Source organism: Bos grunniens, chromosome 6 (genome assembly GCF_055505025.1).
Source record: "Bos grunniens cultivar Pamir isolate PY7600 chromosome 6, Bosgru_T2T1.0, whole genome shotgun sequence".
NCBI classification, from domain to species: Eukaryota; Metazoa; Chordata; class Mammalia; order Artiodactyla; family Bovidae; genus Bos; species Bos grunniens.
Genome location: NC_141170.1, coordinates 79,199 through 96,650, shown reverse-complemented (window position 1 = coordinate 96,650; position 17,452 = coordinate 79,199).

Genomic DNA, 17,452 nt, shown 5'->3' with positions numbered 1-17,452 from the left:
TTGATGTGAAGGTCATACTTTTAAATCATTAGGATAAACTTGTGTGTGCCTATTTAAACACAACGTGAAACGTGTTCCGAACAGTGGTGAAATGTGTTTCTGCCCAGTCCTGTGGTTCTGACTGGGATCCAGGTAGGCTCTGGGTCTTGGGGAAAGGTGATCCAACTACCGTGTGCTGGAATTGTGGCGCCAGGCAGGTGTGCTGCTAATTCTGAACATGCTGTAAGCAGAGTCCCACTTTGGCCCAAATGGTGTGACCCTCCTGCAAAAAGAGTTGAGGATTCACCCTGTGCTCTGCTAGGGTGAGCACAGCACAGGACACTTGAAGTGAGAAAAGCTAAGGAAATAATGTGTAATCTCTCTAAAGTGTATAGGGGTCCACTTCTAATTGTGGAAAAACAGCCAGACTTGGTGTTGGAGATGTGGTTTCCAGGTGTGGGCTCTGGGATGAGACCAGCTGCCCTGCCCAAGGCCAGAGTTCCTCTGTACCCCAGGTGACCGAGTCCAGCATCTAACCATGACCGGCAGGGCTGCCCAGCTGCAGCAGAGGCTGCTAGAGAGGAGAGGCCCGCTATCCACGCAGAGAAGTGGAGACCTGCCGCTGTTCAGTGGAGGTGGCAAAGCTGTTATGCTGATGCTTGGACAATTACTTAGAAACTTGGGGATTCTGATCAAAGGGGCCTTGGGCAGTGACTTCTCCTTGTTATGTTGATGCCATCCGAGAAAAAAGAATCATTCCGGGCCAATCTCCCAGGTCCTCGTACCCAGACCTCTTCACATAGTGTCCATACTAGGCCTTGAGATTCAGCCAGGCTGAGGGCTCAGCCCAACTAGTTCCCCTGAGGGTCCTTATCACCTGATCCCCTGCCCCGGCCCCCACACCACCAGCCCACTGGCCATCAACCTAAGCAGAAAAAGTGATAAGTGGCAGCAAAAGAGACTTTTGAAAAGCTTTTCCCCATCTACCTAGATCAAATCAATAAGGCAGGGCTGCTCGCCACTCATGGAGCACAGACCTCAGGGGCAGCTGCAAGGCTGACTTCCCAGAACCACATGAGGAGGCAGCCAAGCCAGGGTGTGCCCAGTGAGTGGGCACATGGTGAGCTCTTGCGGAAGGCTGCTGGGCAGGGACCACTGGAACGGAGCAAACTCTTGAACAGCGCGGACATCTGATGTCAGACCTTCCTGTATCCTTCCTGTTTCCTGAGGTTCTGTCTCACACGATTTGTCTTTCAAACATGCAGGCAAAATCAATGACCTCTCTCAAGTTTCAGACTTTCATTGGGATGGGACAGAAGGCAGAATGGGATGGGGCAACTGAGGGCATCTAGGGGTACAGACAGTGGCTTCCCCCTGTCAAATGTACGTGTGACCAAGAAGCTAGATTGGATTTTTAAAGATGTGTTTCTAACTCCAGAATATGGTTAAGTCCACTTTATAGAGGCTGATATAATGATATGGGATCCCAGCGTTTTATTTTTTAAAGTTTGCTAAAGAAATAAAATCTTCAATATCCCTTCACTCAAATTGTTCTGAAGACTAGCACTCAGGGAGGCAGTGGAGAGTCACCACCTTGCTTCCTTCTAATTGCTTGTGATGGCTCCAGAGTCCTGGGAGGTTAGCCAGCTCATTCATGCTTTTTCTCCTTTTTGAAAATTTATATTAGTTGTTTAGAATTGATTCTTATGCTCCTTGGAAAATAATGCCAGCTCTTGGAGCGTTTTTGAAATATGGGTCTTATTCTACTTTTCAGAATAATAATAAACTCTTGGCCTGGTGGAAGCCAAACCAAGAGTTTATATCATGGTGAAATACCAAACTTAAATAAACACATTTTTGTGTTTTTACTTTGTTTAATGCTCTTTGTAAGTTATTTTAAACATAAAGTTTGTTTACATTTAAAAGAATGACTTAATTAACAACACATGACACAGTCACCAGACAAACCTGTGTTTTCTTAGTGTTGATGAACAAGTGCTCCTAGGGTGCCCGGGCTCACGTGCCTTCCTCAGGCAGAGGAGGTGCTCCTGGCCACACAAATCTCGACTTCAAAACTGAATTTTTGACTGATATAATTAAGCAATCATTTCACTTAAAAAGTTAGTAAATGGTGCTTGTGGTGAAGATCAAACTGCTGGTTATCAATGTTTTTACTCTTGGCTAGTGTCATGATGCCATACAGGTGGGAACCTCAAATATGTGCAAATGCACACACATGCACACACGTGTGCATGCATACATGTGCATGCAGTGTACACAAAACCACACGTGCACAGGTGTGCATATGCGTGGGTATGAGTATATGCACATACATATGATTGTACATGCAGGAATACATTTGTGACAGATGCATGGACATATGATCATGTGCACATATTACATGAGTGTGCCAGCACATAGGAATGCACACATGCATCTGTGCACACATATACCTGTGTTTACACTCCCAGACATAACATTTGCAAACACATGCACCAGTGCATGAACACACACACACACACACACACACACTGACTCCTGGTGTCTGAGGGCCAGGCCAGTGGCCTGCCTGGGACACCAGGAGCTCTAGGTGCCGTGTCTCGGTGGAGTGGCCTGGCTGTGGGCTGGTACCCCTGGCTGAGGCATCGTGGAGCATGCTCGTGGGGAGCACTCCTTGGACAATTCTGTGGGTGCTGAGGTGCATGTCAGCCTGCACACTCTGTCATATCCAGGTGGGATACGCTGGTGGGATGGCTCGTCACCCAGATGCCAGCACAGCACAGCCAGCCACACCAGGGCAGCGTTGAGGTTGGGGCCAGTGTTGGTGGGAGTGTGCAGGTCAAGTTCCCAGGCTCCAGGGCAGCAGTGTTGCAGAGACCTCTGAGTGACCTCCAGGGAGCCCTGCTCTGGGCACAGGCCCCTTGCAAGCCCTCAATGTTATTGCCTCAAAGCACCATTTTCTCACCAAAATATGAATGAAAATAAATAAAAGACTCTAAGCAAAATGAATTCTGGCACATAAATAAGTAGAAATTCTTTATATACCTGTGAACTTCTTTTTATAGGAGAGGGAGCCAGCAGCCTAATGTTAGGTGGTTCATTTTCTGGATGATATGATATCTTTGTTTAATTTGCCACTTTTCAGCACAGTAATTACAGGAAAAAACTCACCAAAATGGAAAATAAAAATCTAACTTTGAAAAGTAGTGCCCATACATCCTTACATCCCCAGTTTGAATTCTAAGGACTTCCTGGGGATGGTGGGAGAAAGCCTGGGGGTTCCTGTCACTGTTTTTAATGGTTTTCTCAAAATCTCCACATCTGGAGGGTCATCCTCACACAGGTGAGTTTCATCTAGAGAAATTCTGTCTCTACCTTTTCATCTACTGTCGCTCCTCTGCAGAATGCCAACAGAAATCCTGTTCCTTTTGAATTGATGAAGTCTGTGTTAGAGCAAAACACTTTCCACACAACGGTCACTTCCTCTCTGTCTCTGGGTGACTCTGGTCCTGGTCCAGCAGACTGTGTGGTCAAGCCACCTGGGCTACATCAAGGGCAGGAGTGCCAAACAGGCCGGTCAGGGATGGAGGCCACTGTGGCCCTTCCCTGTGCCACCTGTGGCTGCAGGAGGGGGCCCTGCTCCCGACACTCAGGCCCAGCTTTGACCTGTGCACCTGCTGTGTGCTCACACTATTCCTACAACACCAGCCTGGGTCCTTTATCAGCTCCACTCCTGATAAAACTTTCTTCTAAAACATGTGTCAGATTGTTGTCCTTCCCAGGAACTTTCAAGAACTACCTTTTCTGAAGAAAAAGTAAAACCTCATGGACCTGACCCAGTCTGACCTTTCAGCCTTCTCTGTGGGGCACAGGGGGCTCTTGTCTGGGGCCCAGAGAATAAGTAGGTGTGGAGACTGAAGCTGGTGTGCACTATGGACATGTCAGGAGGAGGGTGTACAGTGGGGAGGCAAACCCACTGGTGTCGCTGAGCACGGAAGATGATATGGAGTACCAGGATGTAGGCCAGGAACATTTCAGAGGCCTGGACTATCACAGAAGCCTGGACCACCTCAGGGGCCTGGATCGTCTCAGGGGCTGGGACCATCGCATGGACCTGGACCATCTCAGGGTCTGGATCAATTCAGGGGCCTGGACCATATCAGGGCATAGACCACCTCAGGTGCCTGGACCATCTCAATGATGGGACCGTCTCAGGGGCTTGGACCATCTCAGTAACCTGGACCATCTCAGGGCCTCGACCATCTCAGGGACCTGGGACATCTCAGGGAACTGGACCATCTCAGGGGATGGGACCATCTCAGAGGCCTGGACCATCTCCGGGGCGTGGACCATCTCAGAGGCCAGGACCATCTCAGGGGCCTGGATCATCTCAGGGACCAGGACCATCTCAGGGGCCTGGACCAGCTCAGGGCCTGGATGATCTCAGGGACATGGACCATCTCAGGGCATGTAACATCTCAGGGGCCTGGACCATCTCAGAGGCCTGGACATCTCAGGGGCCTGGACCATCTCAGAGGCCTGGACCATTTAAGGGGCCTAGACCATCTCCGGGGCGTGGACCATTTCAGAGGCCAGGACCATCTCAGGGGCCTGGATCATCTCAGGGACCAGGACCATCTCAGGGGCCTGGACCATCTCAGGGCCTGGATGATCTCAGGGACATGGACCATCTCAGGGCATGTAACATCTCAGGGGCCTGGACCATCTCAGAGGCTGGGACCGTCTCAGGGCCTGGACCATCTCGGTGACCTGGACCATCTCAGGGCCTGGACCATCTCAGGGGCATGGACCATCTCAGGGTCCTGGACCATCTCAGAGGCTGGGACCATCTCAGGGGCCTGGACCATCTTGGTGACCTGGACCATCTCAGAGGCCTGGACCATCTCAGAGGCCTGGACCATCTCAGGGGGTGGACCACCTCAGGGTGTGAACCATCTCAGGGGCCTGGACCATCTCAGAGGTCGGGACCATCTCAGGGGCCTGGACCATCTTGGTGACCTGGACCATCTCAGAGGCTGTGACCATGTCAGGGGCCTGGACCATCTCAGGAACTGGACCATCTCAGGGACCTGGACCATCTCAGGGCAAGGACCATCTCATGGGCCAGGACCATCTCAGGGGCCTGGACCATCTCAGAGGCCTGGACATCTCAGGGGCCTGGACCATCTCAGAGGCCTGGACCATTTAAGGGGCCTGGAACATCTCAGGGGCCTGGACCATCTCAGGAACTGGACCATCTCAGGGACCTGGACCATCTCAGGGCAAGGACCATCTCATGGGCCAGGACCATCTCAGGGGCCTGGACCATCTCAGAGGCCTGGACATCTCAGGGGCCTAGACCATCTCAGAGGCCTGGACCATTTAAGGGGCCTAGACCATTTCCGGGGCGTGGACCATTTCAGAGGCCAGGACCATCTCAGGGGCCTGGATCATCTCAGGGACCAGGACCATCTCAGGGGCCTGGACCATCTCAGGGCCTGGATGATCTCAGGGACATGGACCATCTCAGGGCATGTAACATCTCAGGGGCCTGGACCATCTCAGAGGCTGGGACCGTCTCAGGGCCTGGACCATCTCGGTGACCTGGACCATCTCAGGGCCTGGACCATCTCAGGGGCATGGACCATCTCAGGGTCCTGGACCATCTCAGAGGCTGGGACCATGTCAGGGGCCTGGACCATCTTGGTGACCTGGACCATCTCAGGGGCCTGGACCATCTCAGGGACCTGGACCATCTCAGGGGCCTGGACCATCTCAGGGTCTGGACCATCTCAGGGGCCTGGACCATCTCAGGGTCTGGACCATCTCAGGGGCCTGGATCATCTCAGGGGCCTGGACCATCTCAGGGACTTGGACCATCTCAGGGACCTGGACCATCTCAGGGTTTGGACCATCTCAGGGGCCTGGACCATCTCAGGGCGTGGACCATCTCAGTGACCTGGACCATATCAGGGACCTGGACCGTCTCAGGGTCTGGACCATCTCAGGGGCCTGGACCATCTCAGAGGCTGGGACCATATCAGGGACCTGGACCATCTCAGAGGCCTGGACCATCTCAGAGGCCTGGACCATCTCAGGGGGTGGACCACCTCAGGGGCCTGGACCATCTCAGAGGTCGGGACCATCTCAGAGGCTGGGACCATGTCAGGGGCCTGGACCATCTCAGAGGCCTGGACATCTCAGGGGCCTGGACCATCTCAGGAGCCTGGAGCATATCACCACCTGGACCATCTCAGGGCGTGGACCATCTCATGGGCCAGGACCATCTCAGGGGCCTGGACCATCTCAGAGGCCTGGACATCTCAGGGGCCTGGACCATCTCAGGAGCCTGGAGCATATCACCACCTGGACCATCTCAGGGCGTGGACCATATCATGGGCCTGGACCATCTCAGAGGCTGTGACCATATCAGGGGCCTGGACCATCTTGGTGACCTGGACCATCTCAGGGACCTGGACAATCTCAGGGCCCTGGACCAGCTTAGGGACCTGGACCATCTCAGTGACTTGGACCAGCTCAGGGCCTGGACCATCTCAGGGGCATGGACCATCTCAGGGCAAGGACCATCTCAGGGGCCAGGACCATCTCAGAGGCTGGGACCATATCAGGGACCTGGACCATCTCAGAGGCCTGGACCATCTCAGAGGCGTGGACCATCTCAGGGGGTGGACCACCTCAGGGGCCTGGACCATCTCAGAGGTCGGGACCATCTCAGAGGCTGGGACCATGTCAGGGGCCTGGACCATCTCAGGAACTGGACCATCTCAGGGACCTGGACCATCTCAGGGCAAGGACCATCTCATGGGCCAGGACCATCTCAGGGGCCTGGACCATCTCAGAGGCCTGGACATCTCAGGGGCCTGGACCATCTCAGAGGCCTGTACCATCTCAGGAGCCTGGAGCATATCACCACCTGGACCATCTCAGGACCTGGATCATCTCAGGACCTGGACCATCTCAGGGGCCTGGACCATCTCGGTGACCTGGATCATCTCAGGTGCCTGGACCATCTCAGAGGCCTAGACATCTCAGGGACCTGGACCATCTCAGAGGCAGGGGCCATCTCAGGAGCCTGGACCATCTCAGGGGTCTGGACCATCTCGGTGACCTGGACCATCTCAGGGGCCTGGTCCATCTCAGACGCCGGGAACATGTCAGAGGCCGGGACCATCTCAGGGGCCGGGATCATGTCAGGGGCTGGGACCATCTCAAGAGCCTGGACCATGTCAGAACCTGGACCATCTCAGGGACCTGGAGCATCTCAGAGATCTGGACGATCTCAGGGGCCTGGACTATCTCAGGGCGTGGACCATCTCAGGCGGCTGGACCATCTCAGAGGGCTGGAACATCTCAGGGGCCTGGACCATACAGGGGCCTAGACCATCTTGGTGACCTGGATGATCTCATGGGCCTGGACCATCAGGGACCTGGACCATTTCAGGGGCCAGGACCATCTCAGTGACCTGGACCATCTCAGGGGCATGGATCATCTCAAGGCATGGACCATCTCAGGGGCCAGGACCATCTCAGAGGCTGTGACCATCTCAGGGGCCTGGACCATCTTACCTGGACCATCTCAGTGACCTGGACCATCTCAGGGCCTGGACCATCTCAGGGATATGGACAATCTCAGGGCAAGGAGCATCTCACGGGCCAGGACCATCTCAGGGGCCTGGACCATCTCAGAGGCCTGGACCATCTAAGGGGCCTGGATCGTCTCAGGGGCCTAGACCATCTCAGAGGCCTGGACATCTCAGGGACCTGGACCATCTCAGAGGCCAGGACCATCTCAGGAGCCTGGACCATCTCAGGACCTGGACCATCTCAGGACCTGGATCATCTCAGGACCTGGACCACCTCAGGGGCCTGGACCATCTTGGTGACCTGGACCATCTCAGGGGCCTCGACCATCTCAGAAGCCAGAGGCATGTCAGAGGCCAGAACCATCGCAGAGTCGGGACCATCTCATGGACCTGGACCATCTCAGGGACCTGGACCATCTCAGGGTCTGGACCATCTCTGGCGCCTGGACCATCTCAGGGACCTGGCCATCTCAGGGTCTGGACCATCTCAGGGGCCTGGACCATCTCAGCAGCCGGGACCATCTCAGAGGCTGGGCCCATCTCAGGAGTGTGGACCATCTCAGTGACCTGGACCATCTCAGAGTCTGGAACAATCTCAGAGGCTGGGACCATCTCAGGAGCATGGACCATCTCAGAGGCCTGGACCATTTCAAGGGCCTGGACCATCTCAGGGACCTGGACCATCTCAGGGACCTGGACCATCTCAGGGGCCTGGAACATCTCAGCGACCTAGACCATCGCAAGGGCCTGGAACATCTCAGGGACCTGGACCATCTCAGGGTCTGGACCATCTCAGGGGCCTGGACCATCTCAGTGACCGGGACCATCTCAGGGGCCTGGACCATCTCAGAGACCGGGACCATCTCAGGGGCCGGGACCTTCTCAGAGGCCGGGGCCATCTCAGGCACCTGGACCATCTTGGTGACCTGGACCATCTCAGGGGCGTGGACCATCTCCGAGACCGGGACCATATCAGAGGCCGGGATAATCTCAGAGGCCAGGACCATCTCAGGAACCTGGACCATCTCAGGGCCTGGACCATCTCAGGGGCATGGTCCATCTCATGGCATGGACCATGTCAGGGGCTGGGACCATCTCCGAGGCCTGGACCATCTCAGGGGCCTGGATGATCTCAGGGCGTGGACCATCTCAGAGGCCGGGATCATCTCTGAGGCCTGGACCATCTCAGGAATCTGGACCATCTCAGTGACCTGGACCATCTCAGGGCCTGGACCATCTCAGGAGCATGGACCATCTCATGGCATGGACCATCTCAGGGGCTGGGACCATCTCAGAGGCCTGGACCATCTCAGAGGCCTGGACCATCTCAGGGGCCTGGACCATCCCAGGGCGTGGACCATCTCAGAGGCCTGGACCATCTCAGAGGCCGGGATCATCTCAGAGGCCTGGATCATCTCAGGGACCTGGACCATCTCAGGGTGTGGACCATCTCAGAGGCCTGGACCATCTCAGAGGCTGGGATCATCTCTGAGGCTTGGACCATCTCAGAGGCCAGGATCATCTCAGAGGCCTGGATCATCTCAGCGACCTGGACCAACTCAGGGACCTGGACCATCTCAGTGACCTGGACCATCTTGGGGCCTGGACAATCTCAGGGACATGGACCATCTCATGGCATGGACCATCTCAGGGGCTGGGACCATCTCAGAGGCCTGGACCATCTCAGAGGCCTGGATCATCTCAGGGGCCTGGACCATCTCAGGGCATGGACCATCTCGGAGGCTGTGACCATCTCAGTGGCCTGGACCATCTTTGTGACCTGGACCATCTCAGGGACCTGGACCATCTCAGGGACCTAGACCATCTCAGTGACCTGGACCATCTCAGGGGCATTGACCATCTCAGGGCATGGAGCATATCAGGGGCCAGGACCATCTCAGAAGTTGGGACCATATCAGGGACCTGGACCATCTCAGGGGCCTGGACCATCTTGGTGACCTGGACCATCTCAGGGGCCTGGACCATCTCAGGGTCTGGACCATCTCAGGGACCTGGACCATCTCAGGGCGTGGACCTTTTCAGAGGCGTGGACCATCTCAGAGGCCGGGATCATCTCAGAGGCCTGGATCATCTCAGGGACCTGGACCATCTCAGGGCGTGGACCATCTCAGAGGCCTGGACCATCTCAGAGGCTGGGATAATCTCAGAGGCCTGGACCATCAGGTACCTGGACCATCTCAGTGACCTGGACCATCTCAGGGCCTAGACCATCTCAGAGGCATGGAGCATCTCATGGCATGGACCATCTCATGGGCTGGGACCATCTCAGAGGCTTGGACCATCTCAGAGGCCTGGACCATCTCAGGGGCCTGGAGCATCTCAGGGCGCGGACCATCTCAGGGACCTGGACCATCTCAGGGTCTGGACCATCTCAGGCACCTGGACCATCTCAGGGGCCTGGACCATCTTGGTGACCTGGGCCATATCAGGGGCCTGGACCATCTCAGGGGCCTGGACCATCTCAGGACCTGGACCATCTCAGGGACCTGGACCATCTCCTAGGCCTGCACCATCTCAGGGTCTTGGACCATCTCAGGGGCCTGGATCATGTCATAGGCCCGGACATATCAGGGTCCTGGAACATTTCAGGGTCTGGACCATACAGGGGCCTGGACCATCTCAGGGCGTGGACCATCTCAGGGGCCTGGACCATCTAAGAGGCCGGGACCATCTCAGTGGCTGGGAACATCTCAGGGGCCGGACCATCTCAGGGCCCGGGACCATCTTAGGAGCCTGGACCATCTAATTGACCTGGACCTTGTAGGAGCTTGTCTTAGTTCCCTGGACTGCTGTCACACTTCATGGATTAAAACAACAAATATATATTATCTCATAGTCTGGAGGCCAGAAGTCTAAGGTCAGGTAGTTGGCAGGGTTGGCTCCTTCTTGAAGCCCTAAAGAACTCATTCTCTTCCTCCCTCTAGGCTCTGGGAGCCAGCAGTCCCAGGCATACCTGGGCCCATGCACATACATATCACGTTATACCTGACCCCACTTTTGGTGTCCTCCGGCTCTCTCTGTGTGCCCTCTCTGCTTCTTATAAGGACTTTGTTGGCTTTAGGTCCCTCTCTAGTCCAGAGTGATCTGCAAAGACCCTATTTGCAGATAAGGTCATGTTCTAGGTGAATAAGAATTTGGGGGACTGAATTGAACACTTTTGAACCTGGTACAGAACTCTGGTGCGTGGTCTGTGCCCTCCTTCCTGCCTGGGGCCAGCTGCTGAGAATACCCAGGGAGGGCACCCCTTCTCTGAGCCAGGGTGCAGGGGTGAAGCTGGTGGTGCCCTTGCCATCTGTCAGATGAACATTAAAAAAAAGCTGAAAGTGAGATTAATCACCCAAGGGGGGAAAATTTCTGAACATTTGGCATAGTTGCAAACGTTTGCATATAAGAGCACCAGTGACTGTGTTATTTCATAAATCCCGCCTGGCACGTTACTTCCTCTTCTCAGCAGCTTGGGGAGGTGGGGGTAGGCGTGGTCTCTGTGTCAGAGGCTGGAGTCCTGCTGGAGACTCCACTCTCATCCAGTGAAAGGCCAAAGACTATGTTCTCTGAAGGGGTCTCTCTGCCTGGGGCAGCGTAGACTCAGCAGTGGCCTCAACTTTGCTCATTTTAAGGACTTTTTCTCCACCTGCTCCTTCTCCTCCCAGCCTTGGCTCACATAGTCTGCTCAACACCTGTGTCCATCCCTGGACCCTCACCCCCATCTCGTGTCCTGGCCCTGCTGGGACATTGTCTTTGCTGGGAGCCTCTTCCAAGTGCACCTGCAGGGCCGTTTGAACCATCGGCCCTGGAGGCAGTGCCCCCTGCTCCTGTGCAGCAGGCTGGCCCCAGGAGCCCCTTGTGCCTTTGAGCGTAGCTCAGGTTATTTTTCCTTAAATGCAAGACTTCAGTTCTCCTTCGTCTACCACCGTGGAGCCGCCCAGAGCTGTAAGCTCTGCCACCTCCTGCCTCCTTCACCTCTTGCCACCACCAACCCTTCCTGGAGGCAGGGAAAAGCTCCAGGAGTTTCCTGAAACCCCACCCTCACCTGAGCAACCAATTAGCCTTGCCTGAGCCCACACCAGCCTGAATCCTATGCCCACCACCATCTCTGTCAGTGTGGTGTCATCTGACCAATGGCTAGTTTGTGTTGCGAGCTCTTTATGGGCCAGGCCCTGTGTGACAAGCACTTTAAGATTGCTGCCTCCCTTAATCTTGGAACAGCACTTCAAAGGTAGGAAAACCTAAGCTTAGGGAACGGGCTGTGTGCCTGGGATGGAGCTGGTGTGAGAACAGGGGTCTGAACTCAGTTCTTCACTGTGCTTGGACCCCTTGCCTTGTTCTAGCCACAAGTGGGACCAAGGCTCTTTTTTCAAGTGGCATTTGTGGGAGTTTTGTGAGCCCAGGTTTGGCAGTGTAGCAACCTCCAGCTCTCTGCAGACCTCTGTGCTTTCAGCGAACGGCCTGCTCACTGCCCTCCTCAGGGTCCCTTAGGACCCTAAACTCAGACTTTTGCCAAAATTCAGCCTCTTCTTGTTCTCCATTGAGGGGCCCCGCCCCTATGCCGGTCACCAGGGCTGTCAATTCAGCCTCTGCTAATTCATCTCTGTGTTCATTCAGTGGCCACCCCGGGGACTGGATGTCAGGAATTTCAGAGGGTGCCCCATGCTCCATCCTGTCACTTGCCCTGATGCAAATGCAAGTGCCACTCTTGGGAGACTGGAGGGTAAAGAGATTTTTGTGTATCTTTTCCATACTAAGTGCAGAAATCTGGTTGTATATTATACATAAGGCACATCTCAAAGTAGATCGGCCGCCATTCAAAGACTTGATAGCTGCGGTGGTGAGTTGCTGCAGACTGGTCTAACTTAGTGTCATGGTAGTCCAAGCTCAGGTTGGAAAAGAGTTTACAGACACAGAGCATTTAATAAAGGAGTGAGTTTATTGAGAGCAGACAGCAGAGACAATGAGGGCCCTGAGAGCACAGCAGCCGACCTCCTGACAGGCCAAGGGAGAGCTGATGCTTTTCATGGGTTGTGAAGTGAAAGGTGCTCAGTTGTGTCCGACTCTTTGCGACCCCATGGACTCTACAGTCCATGGAATTCTCCAGGCCAGAATACTGGAGTGGGTAGCCTTTCCCTTCTCTAGGGGGTCTTCCCAACCCAGGGATGGAAGCCAGGTCTCCCGCCTCACAGGCGAATTCTTTACTAGCTGAGCCACAAGGAAAGCCCAAGAATACTGGAGTGGGTAGCCTAGCCCTTCTCCAGTGGATCTTCCTGACCCAGGAATCGAACTGGGGTCTCCTCCACTGCAGTCAGATTCTTTACCAATGGAGTTATAAGGGAAGCCCTTTTCATGGGTTAGTAGCCAATTTTTATTACCTCAAGACAAAAAAAATTCCTGCTGGAAGGGTGGCATTAAGTGATGGGTTAGGGCGTTATATGGTGACTACTGGATTGGGCCTCTTTGCCTATTTTGGAGTTAGGAAGCCTGTTAAGTGATGATCGAGGGTAGTTTTGGCAATGGTTACAAAGAGTTTCAGTAAGTTCTGGAAATGGCCTTGGTTCTGGGCCCCGCTTCTGTGGCCTTGGTGCAAGGTGACACCCCCTCACCATCTGGGTTACCCTCACCTCTTGCTCGTCGTGGGTCACACCTGCAGTGCTTTTGTGCTTCCACAACAAAAGTGTGTGTCTGTGCACATTATATAGTGTTGCCTGCATGTTTTGTAAAAACTGAAATATCGTTGACTTACAACATTGTGTTAATTTCTGCTGTACAGCAAAGTGATTCCATTATACATATTCTTTTTTTATATGCTTTTCCACTACGGTTTATCATAGGATATCGAATACACTTCCCTGTGTTCTACAGTAGGACCTTGTTGTTTCTTCATCCTATATATGGGAGTTTGAATCTGCTAATCTCAAACACCCAGTCCATCCCTCCTCCGCCCGCCTGCCCCCACTCGGCAACCACACGTCCGTTCTCTATGCCTGTGGGTCGGTTTCTGTTTCGTGAGTATGTTCATTTGTGTCATGGTTTAGATTCCACATGTAAGTGACGTCGTGTGGTGTTTGTCTTTGTCTGACTTACCTCAGCACGATAATCTCTAGTTTCATCCATGTTGCTGCAAATGACATCATTTCATTCTTTTTAAAACAATGTCTGTTGTTTTAAATATTTAAAATGTTGTGTTGGTTTCTGCTGTATAACACCTTGAATCAGCCATAATTATATATATATATATTTATATATATATATATCAGTTTAATTCAGTTGCTCAGTTGTGTCTGACTTAGTTGGTTGCAACCCCATGGACTGCAGCACGCCAGGCCTCCCTGTCCATCACCAACTCCCAGAGTTTACTCAAACTCATGTCCATTGAGTTGGTGACGCCATCCAACCATCTCATCCTCTGTCATCCCCTTCTCCTCCTGCCTTCAATCTTTCCCAGCATCAGGGTCTTTTCCAATGAGTCAGCTCTTCACATCAGGTGGCCAAAGTATTGGAGCTTCAGCTTCAGCATCAGTCCTTCCAATGAATATTCAGGACTGATTTCTTTTATGATGGAGTGGTTGGATCTCCTTGCAGTCCAAGGGACTCTCAAGAGTCTTCTCCAACACCACAGTTTAAAAGCATAAATTCTTTGGCACTCAGCTTTCTTTATAGTCCAACTCTCACATCCATATGTGACTACCGGAAAAACCATAGCCTTGACTAGATGGACCTTTGTTGTAATGTCTCTGCTTTTTAATATGCTGTCTAGGTTGGTCATAACTTTACTTCCAAGGAGTACCGTCTTTTAATGTCATTGCTGCAATCACCATCTGCAGTGATTTTGGAGTCCCCCAAAATACTGTCAGCCACTGTTTCCACTGTTTCCCCATCTATTTGCCATGAAGTGATGGGACTGGATGCCATAATCTTAGTTTTCTGAATGTTGAGCTTTAAGCCAACTTTTCACTCTCCACTTTCACTTTCATCAAGAGGCTCTTTAGTTCTTCTTCACTTTCTTTAGTTCTTCTTCACTTATGACATTTTGTCATAAGGTGTCACGCTTATGACACCGCCATAAGGGTGGTGTCATCTGCATATCGGAAGTTGCTGATATTTCTTCTGGCAATTGTGATTCCAGCTTGTGCTTCATCCAGCCCAGTGTTTCTCATGATGTACTCTGCATATAAGTTAAATAAGCAGGGTGACAATATACAGTCTTGATGTATTCCTTTTCCTATTTGGATTGTCTGTTGTTCCATGTCCAGTTCTAACTGTTGCTTCCTGACCTGCAAACAGATTTCTCAAGAGGCAGGTCAGGTGGTCTGGCATTCCCATCTCTTTCAGAGTTTTCCAAAGTTTATTGTGATCCACACAGTCAAAGGCTTTGGCATAGTCAATAAAGCAGATGTTTTTCTGGAACTCTTGCTTTTTCAATGATCCAGCGGATGTTGGCAATTTGATCTCTGGTTCCTCTGCCTTTTCTAAAATCAGCTTGAACATCTGGAAGTTCACGGTTCACATATTGCTGAAGACTGGCTTGGAGAATTACTTTACTAATGTGTGAGATGAGTGCAATTGTGCACTAGTTTGAGCATTCTTTGGCATTGCCTTTCTTTGGGGCTGGAATGAAAGCTGACCTTTTCCAGTCCTGTGGCCACTGCTGAGTGTTCCAAATTTGCCGGCATATTGAGTGCGGTGCTTTCACAGCATCATCTTTCAGGATTTGAAATAGCTCAATTGGAATTCCATCACCTCCACTATCTTTGTTAGTAGTGATGCTTCCTAAGGCCCTCTTGACTTCACATTCCAGGATGTCTGGCTCTAGGTGAGTGATCACACCATCCTGATTATCTGGGTCATGAATATCTGTTCCATACAGCTCTTCTGTGTATTCTTGCCACCTCTTCTTAATATCTTCTGCTTCTGTTAGGTACATGCCATTTCTGTCCTTTATTGAGCTCATCTTTGCATGAAATGTTCCCCTGGTATCTCAAATTTTCTTGAAGAGATCTCTAGTTTTTCCCATTCTACTGTTTTCCTCTATTTCTTTGCACTGATCAATGAGGAAGGCTTTCTTATCTCTTTTTGCTATTCTTTGGAACTCTGCATTCAGATGCTTATATCTTTCCTTTTCTCCTTTGCTTTTCACTTCTCTTCTTTTCACAGCTATTTGTAAGGCCTCCCCAGACAGCCATTTTGCTTTTTTGCATTTCTTTTCCATGGGGATGGTCTTGATCCCTGTCTCCTGTACAATGTCACGAACCTCGTTCCATAGTTCATCAGGCACTCTATCTATCAGATCTAGGCCCTTAAATCTATTTCTCACTTCCACTGTATAATCATAAGGGATTTGATTTAGGTCATACCTGAATGGTCTAGTGGTTTTCCCTCCTTTCTTCAATTTAAGTCTGAATTTGGCAATAAGGAGTTCATGGTCTGAGCCAGAGTCAGCTCCCGGTCTTGTTTTTGCTGACTGTATAGAGCTTCTCCATCTTTGGCTGCAAAGAATATAATCAATCTGATTTCGGTGTTGGCCATCTGGTGATGTCCATGTATACAGTCTTCTCTTGTGTTGTTGGAAGAGGGTGTTTGTTATGACCAGTGCATTTTCTTGGCAAAACTCTATTAGTCTTTGCCCTGCTTCATTCCCTATTCCAAGACCAAATTTGCCTGTTACTCCAGGTGTTTCTTAACTTCCTACTTTTGCATCCCAGTCCCGTATAATGAAAAGGACATCTTTTTTGGGTGTTAGTTCTAAAAGGTCTTGTAGGTCTTCATAGAATCGTTCAGCTTCTTCAGCATTACTGGTTGGGACATAGCTTTGGATTATCATGATACTGAATGGTTTGCCATGGAAATGAAGAGATCATTCTGTCGTTTTTGAAACTGCATCTAAGTACTGCATTTTGGACTCTTGTTAACTATGATGGCTACTCCATTTCTTCTAACGGATTCTTGCTCACAGTAGTAGATATAATGGTCATCTGAGTTAAATTCACCCATTCCAGTCCATTTTAGTTTGCTGACTCCTAAAATGTCGACGTTCAATCTTGCCATCTCCTGTTTGATCACTTCCAATTTGCCTTGATTCATGGACTTAACATTCCAGGTTCCTATGCAATATTGCTCTTTATAACATCAGACCTTGCTTCTATCACCAGTCACATCCACAGCTGTGTGTTGTTTTTGCTTTGGCTCCATCTATTCATTCTTTCTGGTTACTTCTCCACTGATCTCCAGTAGCATATTGGGCACCTACTGACCTGAGGAGTTCATCTTTCAGTGTCCTATCTTTTTGCCTTTTCATACTGTTCTCAAGGCAAGAATGCTGAAGTTGTTTGCCATTCCCTTCTCCAGTGATATATATATATCTCACCTCCCTGTTGAGTCTCCCTCCCCTCCCCCATCCCACCCCTCTAGGTCATCAGAGTGCAGACCGGGCTCCCCGTGTTACACAGCAGCTTCTCAGCAATGCTCGTGGTGTATATGCTCATGGTGTATATGCTCATGTGTATATGCTCATGGTGTATATGCTCATGTGTATATGCTCGTGGTGTATATGCTCATGTGTGTATGCTGGTGCCACTTCCTCCATCCGTCCCACCCTCTCCTCCCCCACCGCGTCCACAAGTCCCTCTACATTTGCATTTCCATCCTTCCCTGCAAATAGGTTCACAGTACCATTTCTCTAGATTCTGTATACATGCATTAATATACAATATTTGTTTTATTTTTCTGACTTACTTCACTCTGTATTTTAGGTTCTTTCCACCTCACTAGAATGGAGTCAAATTCATTTCTTTTTATGGCTGAGTAATATTCCATTGTGTATATGTGCCACATCCTCTTGATTCATTTGTCTCTTGGTG